Genomic DNA, 15,544 nt, shown 5'->3' on the forward strand with positions numbered 1-15,544 from the left:
GATAAGTGCTATCACCGAATTGCATAGAAGGTTGACTTCTATTAATTCCGCCTCCAAAGCATACCTTGACTCTGTTTCTTTTCCATGGCCATCCTGTCTCTGTTACCTGGACCATAGTTTCCTCATTTGTCTTCTCCTCTTCAATCCCTACAATCTTCTCTCCTAAGATCAATTCAAGTGACTTTTTTTTAAAGATTTTATTATTTATTTGACAGAGAGAGATCACAAATAGGCAGAGAGGCAGGCAGAGAGAGAGAAAGAGGAGGAAGCAGGCTCCCTGCTGAGCAGAGAGCCTGATGCGGGACTCGATCCCAGGACCCTGAGATCATGACCTGAGCCGAAGGCAGCAGCTTAACCCACTGAGCCACCCAGGCGCCCCAAGTGATTTTTTTTTTTTTTTAAGAAACTGCAAATTAGATCTTATTGCTCCTGCTTAAAACCCTTCAGGAGCTTCCACTGTACTTAATATACACCCAGACCTTATAACAAGTTTTGAAATTTCCTATGGGGTCCGGCTCTTACTCATCTCTGCCAACTTTTCTCATGTTCCCCTCCCTACTGCTCACTGTTCTCTCACCAACTAAAACGTTTCAAATTGCAAATATATAGAGTTTCTTCCAGCCTTGAGCCCTTGCCCTGGCTGTGTCTTCTGCTTGGTGTGCTTCTCCTTCTGGCTGTTCATGTGGCTGGTTCCTTCTCACCTTTCAGGCCTTAGCTGACCTGGCTACTGAAATAGATTTTCCCTCCTTCATTTCTACCATAGCGCTTTGCTTCTTTTCCCTCCATAATTTGTACTGTCTGTAAGGGTCCTGAAGGCAACAGCCATACCTAGAGCCCAGCACGGTGCCTGGTGTACAGAAGGTACACAAGGAGTATTAAAAAAAAAAATCCCAAGATGCAGAAAAGGAGTCAATTGATTCAGTCAAAATAGATAATACTAGTACTTTCCTCTAGGGCTGTAGTGGGGACTTCAGGGAAACTGGACTGAAGGAGAGAATTTATAGCACACTTTGTGTTAACTATGGTTTCTTTCCTAGTGTTTAAATGTCAAATTTCCTACTTATTCATCTCTTCCCAATACATTTAATCTTGTATAAGGGAGAGCCAAGGGAGAGGTTGTCTCAAAGCTGCCTCTAATCTCTCTTTCAGGTCTTTGTGTTGAAGAGCTCTGTCAGAGGACCTTCTCTCCCTCTGAGCTTCCAGGGCAGTTCTCATGCTGGTTCGTGGTTGTCTTTCCCCATAGAGTTTTCCCCCTAATTGGACACAGACCACTGCTTACTTAGCTTTAATAACAGTTCTGCCCTTCAATAAACAGAATTAATCTTGATTAAGCCAATTTATTCAAATAATATTCTATTCTGATTCCTTGGCGGTCTGTTTCCTTAGGCCTTTAGTCTTCTGTTCTAAATTCATGTTTTTTCCCTCCCTCTCAGAGGGCATTTCCTTCCTTACATCATCTTCAAAGTAAACATGTTTAAAGTATAAAAGAGAGCTTATGGATGGAAATAAATGGGAGGCAAAATTCCCCTGACTTTGTTCCCTTGAATCCAGCCAGTTGTATTTCTTTTTCCTTGTTGTTTTAACTAAAAGATGTATTAATGACAAAGGCGACTTGTTTTCTTGGTTGGAGATGGTTTGTCAGGTCAGAACAGGCCCAGTTGGTTTGATTTTACTGCCAGATGGCCCTGGCTCACCAATGTACAGTCAAAATAGGGTCTGTAAGTCATCATTTCCTGTCTGGAGTCAATGGGGATCAATTTCCCAGCCTCTAGAAACATCCTCCACAAATCTCTGAAAGAACTTTGCAGGAAAAAACTCTCTAGCCTGCTTCAATCTGCCTGTTTCCAAAGTTTATCATCTGTGTTGACACCTGAAGTTACTGTTGTTCATAGACTGAGCTGTTCTGGCTGGCCCACTGCCTGGAGAACATTCTCCAGAGATGTTCTCTCGCTTGGGAGGCTGGAAGGTGGTAATATGTTCACATACTGTTCACTGGTTCTCAAATAATAAAACATGAGGGTTCCACAGATACATAGTCTAAGGTTAGTAGTAGATTTTTCTTTTGCCAGACTGATAGGTCTAGGATTTAAGCTTAAGGTATTTCTCTATTAAGAATGACCCCTCAATGGAATCTTTTATTTAGGTCTGCTATTGTGTGTTTTTTTTTCCCAGCTATTTCTTTTTTTTTTTAAATTTATTTTTATTTTCAGCATAACAGTATTCATTATTTTTGCACCACACCCAGTGCTCCATGCAATCCGTGCCCTCTATAATACCCACCACCTGGTACTTGACCTCCCACCCCCCACTCCTTCAAAACCCTCAGATTGTTTTTCAGAGTCCACAGTCTCTCATGGTTCACCTCCCCTTCCAATCTCCCCCAACTCCCTTCTCCTCTCCATCTCCCCATGTCCTCCATGCTATTTGTTATGCTTCACAAATAAGTGAAACCATATGATAATTGACTCTCTCTGCTTGACTTATTTCACTCAGCATAATCTCTTCCAGTCCCATCCATGTTGCTACAAAAGTTGGGTATTCGTCCTTTCTGATGGAGGCATAATACTCCATTGTGTATATGGACCACATTTTCCTTATCCATTCGTCCGTTGAAGGGCATCTTGGTTCTTTCCACAGTTTGGCGACCATGGCCATTGCCACTATAAACATTGGGGTACAGATGGCCCTTCTTTTCACTACATCTGATCTTTGGGGTAAATACCCAGTAGTGCAATGGTCATAGGGAAGTTCTATTTTTAATTTCTTGAGGAATCTCCACACTGTTCTCCAAAGAGGCTGCACCAACTTGCATTCCCACCAACAGTGGAAGAGGGTTCCCCTTTCTCCACATCCTCTCCAACACACGTTGTTTCCTGTCTTGCTAATTTTGGCCATTTTAACTGGTGTAAGGTGATATCTCAATGTAGTTTTAATTTGAATCTCCCTGATGGCTAGTGATAATGAACATTTTTTCATGTGTCTGATAGCCATTTGTATGTCTTGATTGGAGAAGTATCTGTCCCTATCTTCTGCCCATTTTTTGATATGATTGTCTGTTTTGTGTGTGTTAAGTTTGAGGAGTTCATTATAGATCCTGGATATCAATCTTTTGTCTATACTGGCATTTGCAAATATCTTCTCCCATTCTGTGGGTTGCCTCTTTGTTTTGTTGATTGTTTCCTTTGCTGTGCAGAAGCTTTTGATTTTGATGAAGTCCCAAAAGTTCATCTTCACTTTTGTTTCCTCTGTCTTTGGAGACATATCTTGAAAGAAGTTGCTGTGGCTGATATTGAAGAGATTACTGCCTATGTTCTCCTCTAGGATTCTGATGGATTCCTGTCTCACATTGAGGTCTTTATCCATTTTGAGTTTATCTTTGTGTATAGTGTAAGAGAATGGTCGAGTTTCATTCTTCTACATATAGCTGCCCAGTTTTCCCAGCACCATTTATTGAAGAGACTGTCTTTTTTCCACTGTATATTTTTTCCTGTTTTGTCGAAGATTATTTGACCATAGAGTTGAGGGTCCATATATGGGCTCTCTACTCTGTTCCACTGGTCTATGTGTCTGTTTTTATGCCAGTACCATGCTGTCTTGGTGATCACAGCTTTGTAGTAAAGCTTGAAATCAGGTAACGTGATGCTGCCAGTTTTATTTTTGCTTTTCAACATTTCCTTAGCAATTCGGGGTCTCTTCTGATTCCATGCAAATATTAGGATTATTTGCTCCAGCTCTTTGAAGAATATTGTTAAAATGTCTATACTGCCTAGAGCAATCTATACTTTTAATGCTAGTGTGTTTTAACACATAAGAGGAGATACTTATTTCAGGTGGAGTCTGTTGTACATAGCAGATCTAATGAAAACTCTTATACTCATTTATTTCCTTTTAACCAATATCCTATAAGGCTTTTAAATCTTTAAGGCATCCAGAGAATATAATGAATTAACTTCTTGCTTCTGCATCTAGAGTAGTCCTAGCTTTGTACCATTCTTGGAAGAATCAAGAAAGAAGTCACACCAATCATTTTCTGTAGGATTCAGTTCTTCAGTGGAACCCTGACTGGGAAAGACTACAGGGCATCTAGTGTCTACTTCAGAATCAGGGTTTTATGATATTAATTGTTTGTAAAGTACTCAAAGGCTTGTGTTTGAGATAAAGCTTCCAAGGTTTGTACTCAAGGTGAGTCCTAATCTGTTAAGAGGCCCATCCATCACACAAACCAGGTGAGGTTGGCTGCTTTCCTTCGGTTTGCTCCTCTTAGGTTCAGGCCTCTCTCTTCTATAGTACACTCACCTGTAAATCTTTGTTCTAGTCTCTGTCTGGTAGACACCACCTCTCTGACCTTTTCTAATCTCTCCTCGTCCACATTAGGAATAATAGAGTAAGTCCTCCTTTTTCACTGGAGGTTCAAATGAGAAAATGTTCTTGAAAGAACTTCAGAAAATATAAAGCCACATATCTGTTGTAATGATTCAGGTGATTACAATTGGGAGCAGGCAATGGATCTAGACAGATGCACATAAGAATGGGGTTCAAGTTCAGATGGACATAGCAGATCACTCACCCAATTCAGGCAGCCAGGAAAGTCGGCATGAGGTGTCGGTGATCAGGGTGCTTGGTACCAAAGAATGAGACTACATCAGCCACCTCAGAGAGGGAGTGTCAGAGCTGAGGGACTGCATCTGAGAGAAGGAGGGTACAAGCACCCATCAGGAAAGAAGGGGTGGAGAGCTAAAGTGGGGGAAGATTCTATCAGCCTGGGAAAAACAACCTCTTGACTATTATGTGTTTTGTTAGTAAAATTCACTAGTGGAGCAAACGCAAAAGGAGAAAATTGAAACTATTTAAATTCCCATATGCCTAAGTATATACCAGGAGCCAATGAATCAAGCTATGCACTCAATTCAACTTGCATTTATGGGACGTTTGTGGAAAGTACCCCAAAGAGATGGCCCCATTTTGTATTAGGGCATATAGGCATTTACTGTCAAGGAGGACAAATGTACATAAAAACAACATATTATAAGTTGGAAATACTAATAGTTATAATAATAATGATAGTAATAATTGTGACTTATATGATTGCACATATCTTATGTGCCAGGCAACATCGTAGACACTTTCTTTATTTAACCCCACACCAACTCTATAAGGGAGATACTAGTATTATCTTCACATTACGGAAAGAAAGTGTAAGTGACTTGCCCAAGGTAACTGCGTGCAGTGATTGGCATGGCCAAGTTTTGACTCCAGAGTTGAAACACCCTATCCTCCACTAGGCTCTTTTAAGGCAGATACCGCTCAAGTGCTTATCAGTAAAATGACCTTAAAAGCTGGGATGGCAAAGCCACATAAGGTCATGAGAAATCATCAGAATTTAATTGAATATCATTTTAATATATTTATAAGTTATAAGGTTCTATCAGATATGAAGAATATGAAAAAATGCAGGATTCTGTCATATTCATAGATATTAGAGTGAGATGAAAGGATATTTAAAATCTTAAGAGCTAAAGAAATTCAAAATTCAAACAGGTAATGTAGCAGCCTGAGTGAACTTAGAATTCAGTTCTCTTTTGCTATGAAGCTCCCATTATGGATTGTAAATAGGACTCAGTAGGCCTCATCAGGAATTCAATAGAAACTGGAAAAAAAAGAAATTGAAGATAAAGGGGAAGGAAGGAAATGGAAAACTAGAGAGGAGTTGAATAAATTTTTGAAAAGATTATGAATTGGAGATATCTGCTGACATTTTATTTCAGGGAACAGAGTGTAATTAAACTAAATACTTTGAGGGATATGAATAGTCTGTGCTAATATTAATGTAACTATGTATGCCTTCTGGATGATAATAGGGACTAATGTGTGCATTAATGATTGTATTAAATTCAATAGATTAAATGTATGTTAAATATTCAGGCCAGATGATACTAACAGAACCTTCTATTTATGAACCCATACACAACATGTTTTGGTGAGTAGTTTCTGTGTATTTCTCATTCAATACTATTTAATGCTATTATACTAATACTATTAATATGTCCTACTAGTACTTCTATCTGACACATAACAAAACAGGGCTTACAGAGGTTAAGTCATTTACTTAAACTTACATGCCACTTGCTAGTAAGTGACAGAGTGTGGGTTGAACCAAAGTCCATCTGATGTCAAAGCCATCCTTGGTATTGTCTAACTTTTTTAGTAGTGGGGGTACCTATGGGAGTGGTTTGCCCCAACAAGGAGGAGCATTTTTGCTCTGACACTGTTTAAAATTTTCAGTGGTATTAATAGAAAACAGACTGACTTTAAGCTGGTTTTGTTATTGTTTTGAAATTCTCTGCATACAACACATCCTTTTATTGTCTGCACCCAGGACAGCAAGAATGTTGGAAAAATGAAAAAAGCAAGAGAGAGAAGTCAATACTTAGTTAACTTAGTTACTACTCTGGGTGAGTGGCACTTATTCCTATTGAGGGCATTCTGAGAAATTGAATGGGCCCACCTCAGAACTGTCCCAGAGGGGGACAGGGAGGCTGAGATGGTTATCTACCAATTCCTGTTCACTATTGGTTGGGGATTTGAGGGTCTATTCCATTTATTTCCAGGATGAACCTGCTTGATGTCAAGCAAGTTCCCCTCTGGAGAAAGCCCCCAGGTGGAGAGGTGGAGGTATACAGGTACATGAGGTCAGAAGCTGTCAGCATGTTGCGAGCCACTAACCTCATTAACTTATGGAGGACAAGGGGATCTGGGGTTAGGCATAACAATATTCATCCCACCATAATTTGATTTAAGGAACATGTTGTGGATATCTGCCCACCTAATGTATCATATTGAATGGTTAAGTAGCTTGGTTGTATTTTAATTAGGGGAGCAGGCTGCCTGGATTCACCTTGGTATCCTGGTATAGCCATTTTGAAGCTGATTTAAGCAGGTCAGTCTTTTGTGTTTGGGTTATTGATGGAAAAGAAGATATATTTTCTGAGCAGTGCTCTTTATCTCTTCTGAAATTGTTTCAAAGAATGGCAGTGAATTCCTAATTATTAGTGTCAGTGGCATTTTCTCAGTTCTTAATCTCATTTACCTCCTTATGGATGCTGGCAATGTTGCCCATGCCATCACTTTCTCTTCCTCTTTGTCCTCCTTCAAGAACATTTACTGTGTTGTTTCTGTGTAAAGGGTGTTGTTTGAAATTTGAAATGAGATGGGATTTCAGGCAGAACACAGGTTGCTAGGTGAATCTTTTTATTTCAAGTTTTTGTTTAAATTCCCATTAGTTAACATATATGGTAAAATAAGTTTTAGGTGTAGAATTTGGTGATTCATCACTTACATATAACACCCAGGGCTCACCACACAGGTGCCCTCCTTAATATCCATCACCCATTTAGCCCATCCCTTGCCCACCTCTCTCCATCAACCCTCAGTTGGTTCTCTGTAGTTCTCTCAGTTGTTTCCTTCTCTCTTCCCCCCTCCCATATTTTCATCTCTTTTGCTTCTTAAATTCCACATATGAGTGAAATCATACTATAATTGTCTTCCTGTGACTGACTTATTTTGCTTAACATAATAAACTCTAGTCCATCGGTGTGTAGCAAATGGCAAGATTTTATCCTTTTTGATGGGTGAGTAATACGTTCTTTACCCATTCATCAGTTGATGGACATTTAGACTCTGTCCATAGTTTGACTATTATTGATAATGCTGCTATAAACACTGGGGTGCATGTATCCCTTTGAATCATCATTTTTGTATCCTTTCGGTAAATACCTAGTAGTGCAATTGCTAGGTCGTAGAGTAGTTCTATTTTTAACTTTTTGAGGAATCTCCATACTGTTTGCCTGAGTGGCTGCTCCAGTTTGCATTCTCACCAACAGTGTAAGAGTGTTTCCCTTTCCCTACATCCTGGCCAACATCTGTTGTTTCCTGTGTTGTTAATTTTAGCCATTCTGACAGGTGTGAGGGATATCTCCTTGTGGCTTTGATTTGTATTTTGCTGATGTTGTGTTATATTGAACATCTTTTCATGTGTCTGTTAGCCATCTATATGTCTTCTTGGGAAAAATGTCTGTTCATGTCTTCTGCCTATTTCTTAGCTGGATTATTCATTTTTGGGGTACTGAAATTGATAAGTTCTTTATAGATTTTTGATACAAACCCTTAACAAACATCTTCTCCCATTTGCAGGCTGTCTTTTAGTTTTGTTGATTGTTTCCTTCACTGTGCAGAAGACTTTTTTCTTGGTGAAGTCCCAATAATTGGTTTTGTTTTTGTTTTCCTTGCCACTGGAGACATGTCTAGTAAAAAGTTGCTCCAGCTGAGGTTAAAGAGGTTGCTGCCTGTGTTCTCCTTTAAGATTTTGATGGTTCCCTGTCTCATACTTAGGTCTTTAAACCATTTTGAGTTTATTTTTGTGTGTGGTATAAGAAAGTGGTCCAGTTTCATTCTTTTGTATGTTGCTGTCCAGTTTTCCCAACACCATTTGTTGAAGAGAATGTCTTTTTTTTTCAATTTATTTATTTTCAGAAAAACAGTATTCGTTATTTTTTCACCACACCCAGTGCTCCATGCAAGCCGTGCCCTCTATAATACCCACCACCTGGTACCCCAACCTCCCACCCCCCCGCCACTTCAAACCCCTCAGATTGTTTTTCAGAGTCCATAGTCTCTCATGGTTCACCTCCCCTTCCAATTTACCCAAAAGCACATACCCTCCCCAATGTCCATAACCCTACCCCCCTTCTCCCAACCCCCCTCCCCCCAGCAACCCACAGTTTGTTTTGTGAGATTAAGAGTCACTTATGGTTTGTCTCCCTCCCTATCCCGTCTTGTTTCATGGATTCTTCTTCTACCCACTTAAGCCCCCATGTTGCATCACCACTTCCTCATATCAGGGAGATCATATGATAGTTGTCTTTCTCCGCTTGACTTATTTCGCTAAGCATGATACGCTCTAGTTCCATCCATGTTGTCGCAAATGGCAAGATTTCGTTTCTTTTGATGGCTGCATATTATTCCATTGTGTATATATACCACATCTTCTTTATCCATTCATCTGTTGATGGACATCTAGGTTCTTTCCATAGTTTGGCTATTGTGGACATTGCTGCTATAAACATTCGGGTGCACGTGCCCCTTTGGATCACTACATTTGTATCTCTGGAAAACAGCATGTAGGTTCCTCAAAATGTTGAAAATAGAACTGCCCTATGACCCAGCAATTGCACTACTGGGTATTTACCCTAAAGAAGAGAATGTCTTTTATCCATTGGATATTCTTTCTTACTTTGTCGAAGAATAGTTGACCATATAGTTGTGGGTCCATTTCTGGGTTTTCTATTCTATACCATTGATCTATGTGTCTGTTTTTGTACTAGTACCATACTGTCTTGATGACTATACCTTTGTAATAAGGCTCAAAGTCAGAATTGTGATGCCTCTGGCTTTTATTTTCTTTTTCAACATTGCTTTGGCTATTTGGGGTCTTTTGTGGTTCCATACAAACTTTATGATTGTTTGTTCTAGTTCTGTGAAAAATGCTGGTGGTATTTTTATAGGAATTGCATTAAATATGCAGATTGCTTTGGGCAATATAGACATTTTAGAACTATTTTCTTCCAATCCATGAACATGGAATGCTTTTCAATTTCTTTGTGCCTTCTTCAATTTCTTTCATAAGTGTTTCATAAGAAATGTTTCCATTTCTTTGTGTCTTTTCCAATTTCTTTCATAAATGTTCTATAGTTTTACAGATCTTTAACCTCTCTGGCTAGGTTTACTCCTATGTATCTTATCATTTTTGGTGCAATTGTAAATGGGATCCATTCCTTGATTTCTCTTTCTGCTGCTTCATTATTGGTATATAGAAATCCACCAGATATCTGCATGTTAATTTTATATTCTTTGACTTTGCTGAATTTGTGTGTCAGTTCTAGCAATTTTTGGTGGAGTTTTTTTGGTTTTCTACATAGAATATCATTCCATCTGTAAATAGGGAAAGTTTAACTTCTTCCTTGAGAATTTGGATGCATTTTATTTTCTTTTGTTGTCTGATTGTTGAGGCTGGGACTTCCAGTACTATGTTAAATAAAAGTGGTGAGAGTGGATACTCCTGTCTTGTTGCTAACTGCAGAGGAAAAGTGCTCAGTTTTTCCCCGTCGAGGATGATATTAGCTGTAGGTCTTTTGAATTAGACCTTTACGATGTTGAGCTATGTTCCCTCTGTCCTTATTTTGTTGAGAGTTTTTATCAAGAATAGATGCTGGGGACACCTGGGTGGCTCAGTGGGTTAAGCCTCTGCCTTCAGCTCAGGTCATGATCTCAGGGTCTTGGGATCGAGCCCCGTATCGGGCTCTCTGCTCAGCAGGGAGCCTGCTTCCCCTCCTTCTCTCTCTGCCTGCCTCTCAGCCTGCTTGTGATCTCTTTCTGTCAAATAAATAAATAAAAATCTTAAAAAAAAAAAGAAGATATGCTGGTTTTGTCAAATGCTTTTTCTGTATCTGTTGAAAGGATCATATAGTTTTTATCCTTTCTTGTATAATATGGTGTATTATGTTGATTGATTTGTGAAGTTTGAACCACACCTGCAGCCCAGGAATAATTCCCACTTGATTGTGGTGAATAATTCTTTTAATGCACTGTTGGACTTGATTTGTTAGTATCTTGTGAGAATTTTTTACATCCATGTTTATCAGGGAATAGGATCTTGTAATCTATCTTGAGTTCATTTTGGCTAGTACATATGACAAACCTGGGACGACTTTAGACAGAAAGAAGGGTTATTTTTATTACCATCTGACTCTTTTCCCTGAGAAAACACATTACAGATAATGCAGGTTGGATGAACATTGCTTTCGACAGAGTATTGTTGGTGATGTTCACAGGACCAGAATGGAATTTTACCTGCTTCTGCAGCTCATCAGAGCCTGACCTCAGAAGCAGTGTAACATCATTTGGCAGCAAAGAGCAGACACTAGCTGAATGAAGCAGTCTTGCATGGCTATTTTGGAAAGATCATAGGTATATGAAGGAATGGCTATATCCAAAAAGAGTGGAAGCTTTTATATAGAAACTTGGCAAAGGATTTGACTATCAAATCAGATGCTATAAAAATCTTATTAGAGGAAATCTGAATTTGCAAGAAATCTTATTTCCCAAGAAAAGAAACTTTTAAAAGGAAACTTGAACTTTATAGCTCAACAGGCTATTTGCTACCAGAAGTTCTGTAGAATTTTAGCAGCAGCATTAATTTTAGCTGATTATCTTTTCTTTTTCATACTGAGCTTTGATAGTTAGTCTGTCTGCTTTCTGAAAAAGGAATACAGAACACTATGAAAAAAAAAACTCCAACATTTTAGGTCTATATTATAGTAGACGGGATGCTTGGTAGAACAGACCACACACCCAGATGCCTACTGAAATTTCTGATTTATTTAGCCAAGGTTTCATAAAATTCATGGAAGCTTCATGGGCATGCTGAGTAGAGCAGATGCCATTTATTCTGGGCAGCTTTCCTGGGACTCTAAAGTCCCAAAGTGAGAGATAATGGTTAGTTGGCCTGGGGTGGCAGCAGCAGGGGAGGAGGGAAAAATAGTTTGGGGATATAATTTAGAGGCAGAATAAGTGGAAGTTGTCAATAGATTAGATGTGAAAATAGAGGGAATGAGAAATCAAGAAGGGCTTTTGGTTTTGGACTTGGGCAACAAAGATAGGGCAGGTTAGGGGAGGAGTTTCCATATTCCTGCCTGATCAGTATTGTATCTAGACATTCAATTCCATGGTATATTCTCAACCTGTTTTCAAGGCTGAATGCCTAGTCCCAGACAAACAGGGTTTTTTTCTGTTTGTAGAACATGCTTTCAGCATACTTCAGTGCCTTCATGTATACACCCCTTCCTCAGCTTAGAATGCTTTTTTTCTTCTCTCATCACAAAAATCCTGCCTGTACTTTGAATGATGTGTCATACGCCAAATACTTTTTGTAAGCAGGAAAGGGTTCTACAAATCTTAACTATTATTGTAGGTAATTCAGTTCATAGGCAATTTTCTTTATTAAGCCATCTTTTATTATACTCAGCTGGAATACTTTTTCCCTGCTTTAAAGCACTGAACACTTTGTTAGGATCATGTATCTGATACTTATTTTAGAGACATTGCTATTTGTGTACATAGTCTTACTCTGTTTTAAGTTCCTTGAAGATGTGACTACATGTCTTAAAAAAAAAGTAAAAAAAAAGATAAGATATTACAAAAAGGTGTTTGATACAATATAAATGTGTGGCTTAACTTGTTATAAAATGAACAGCTGTGTAAATCCCAGACAGGTCAAGAAATAGATGAATGCAGTTGATAATATAATCAGGTGGCTTTATACAAATAATTTGAATAAGTGTATTTCCTCAAACCTTTAAATTTTCATTTAAATTCCTTTATTTAAATCCATTTACTTAAATTCTCTATGTTTTATATCCTAAAGGTGTTCCTTGAATACTGAATCTGTGTTCTTCAAAATTTTTCTACTGAATAATTTTTATCATATAGTTTAATAAAAAATTTTGATTATAGTTAAATTAAAGTTAAATTCTGCTTCTGACCAAGATGGAGTTATAGGAATTAGATGTACTTACTAGCCAAGACAACTAAAATCAAACTCCAAAAAGATTTTGTGGGAGAAAAGGACATTATAACAGTTATCTTAACTGTACTTCATATGTTCAAGAAGTTAGAGGTAAGATTGAGTATGTTAAGTAGAGACATGGAAGATACTAAAAAAATACCTAAATTGGACTTAAAGGGATAACAACTTGATAAGACTTACAGCAGAATAAATACTGTAGAAGAAAAGATTAGTGAACTTGAAGACAAAGTAATATAAATGATCCAAAATGAAATCTAAACAAGTCTAGAAAAAATAGAGTATTAATGAACTAGTGGGACAACTTCAGTTGGCCAAATATATGTGTAACTGAAGTTCTTGCAAACAGACTGAAAAATATTTGAAGACCTAAATAAAAATGTCAAATTTATGAAGGCCATAAACCTACAAGTCTAAGAAGCTCAATAAACTCCAAACACAAAGAAAACTATATCACAGTATATCAAAACAGATGTCTTACCAGTAATAAAGAGAAAAATCATAAAAGCAGTCAGAGGGAAAAACCTGCATTTCATAAAAATAAATAAAGATGAGAGTGACAGTTGATTCCCTGTAGGAAACAGAACAAGCCAGAGAACAGAGGAGCAACATCTTCAAACTGTAGAAAGACAACCAATAAGAACAAGGAAAAAAAAAAAGTAAAACAAGACCCATTCAAATTAGAAATCCATAATAGCAAAATCTCTTTATGAAGATGAAATAAAGATTTTTCAGACATACAGCAGTGAATGAAGGAATGATTTGCCAGTGGACCTGCCCTAGGAGAGATGTTAAAGGAAGTTCTTCAGACAGAAGGAAAATGATTCCAGATGGAAACAGGATCTACATAAAGATATGAAGAACACCAGAAATTGTTAACCATGTGATTAGAAATAAAAGACATTTACAAATATTTAATTCTTTTTAAAAGATGATTGTTTAAAGCAAAACATAATGATGTATTCTGGGAATTATAATGTAAATGTGTGATATCAATAACAAAATCTTTCCTCATCTGCTGGTTTCTGCATTTGTTCATGGAATTTAGAGAAATACAACATGACTATTCTGACACTTTGGAAATATTTTTGAATAAATGAACACTATATGACATTTTATGAAACTGAAAAATGGCATTTACTTATGAAAGGATTTGCTGTAAGCAGTAACAGATAATAGGCAAGAATTTTGTCATCATGAAATAAGTTATATTTGAAAACAGTGGCAGTATCGTAGCCAATGAGGTTTATCCGAGGCGCGATTATTGCTAATTGAAAACAGCAAGAAATAGAAATAGCATGTTTTTTTTTTTAATTTTTTAGCATGGGTTTTAGAATTAGCTTTGGAATGGGAGTCTTAAATGCTACAGTTGATTATGCAATTTTTGTCAGTAGTTTAGGAAGTTATGTTCTGACCCAAAGACTTGTTTGACATATTTTATAATTATATATTTATTCCTCTAAAATAGAGTTTTCCTTGAGGGCAAGCAGGGGCTTGGTTTTGTTCATTGATATTCTCAAACTTTGAAATTATATTTGGCATGTGGTAGGGGCTCAAATATTTGGTGAGTGAATGAATAAATGTAGGTGAATATATAATGACAGGAGAATTTTATTCTAAGCAGTACTTCAACTACTTTTGTCTCAGAAATCTTTTTTCTAAATTTTATTTTATTTACTTATTTATTTGACAGAGAGAGAGAGAGAGAGAGAGAGATATTGAGAGAGATATCACAGGGGGAAGCAGGCTCCCTGCTGAGCAGAGAGCCCACTGTGCAGCTCGATCCCAGGACCCTCAGATTATGACCCGAGCTGAAGGCAGAGGCCTAACCCACTGAGCCACCCAGTTGCCCCAATTTATTTGTTTTTTAGAGAGAGAGAGAGAGAGAGAGACTTCAGGCAGGGAGGAGGGGAAGAGAGGAAGGGAGAGAGTGAATCTAGAGCAGACTCCCAGCTGAGCAGGGAGCTCTACATGAGGCTTGATCTCATGAACCTTACATCACAACCTGAGCTGAAACCAAGAGTCAGAGGCTTAACTGGCTGGGCCACCCAGGAAACCATGGGTCAGAAATCTTTTTGCTTAAAAAAGATCTATTTATTTATTTGAGAGAGAGAGAGAGAACAAGAATACAAGTGATAGGGAGGGGCAGAGAAGGAGGGAGAGTGAGAATCTCAAGCAGACTCCCCACTGAGCTTGGGATGGAGGCAGAGTTCCACCCCCATAACCCAGGAGATCATTACCTGATCAGAAATTGAGTCAGAGGCTTAACTGACTGAGCCACCCAGAAAGCTTTTTAAAGAAATGATGAAAGGTCAAATGGATCCTCTTCCCAATAAAATTCTCTCTCCCTCCCTCTCTCTCTCTTTCTCATACATACATACACACCCACACACATACAAAGTTGCCTACAACAGGAAGAGACTGATGAACTCCTAAGCTTGACCATGGACTCCAAAGCTAATAATCTTTACTGAAAAGGTAATTTAAAGCCTTTGGTTTAAGGAAGTAGTCAAGGAGTAGTTGCGGATGTAGTTCTTAAGTAGAGGTAATCATCAGAATCATGATTACATATTTCATGCTGTGCATGGCACTTGATAAATACCCAGTGATTCTAATTATTATTACCTGTGGAGCTTCTGAACTAAAATGGGCAGATTGCACCTTCTCTAGATTCAGAACCCATAAGACAGAGTGCCAGGCATGTGTTTGTTTTTATAAAGATCCACAGATGATTATGATATGTGATAATGAGATGCTGGTCCAAGTGGAGAATAAATGGGATCATTTGGCAATTGTTCTCAAAAGCCCTGTTGGAGGAGGAAGAATTGCTGTACTTATTTAGATTTAAACCTGAATATGTAACTGAGAATCACTGTTAAAGCTTTTGGAGTAATAGATCTGACTTCA

At 38.1% G+C, this 15,544-nt stretch overlaps 1 pseudogene; it reads left to right on the forward strand.

Moving 5' to 3' along the window:
- The first annotated feature begins 13,847 nt into the window (after positions 1-13,847).
- On the forward strand, positions 13,848-13,975 carry LOC122894825 (annotated as a pseudogene).
- Positions 13,976-15,544: the final 1,569 nt, after the last annotated feature.

Source organism: Neovison vison, chromosome 13 (assembly GCF_020171115.1).
Source record: "Neovison vison isolate M4711 chromosome 13, ASM_NN_V1, whole genome shotgun sequence".
NCBI classification, from domain to species: Eukaryota; Metazoa; Chordata; class Mammalia; order Carnivora; family Mustelidae; genus Neogale; species Neogale vison.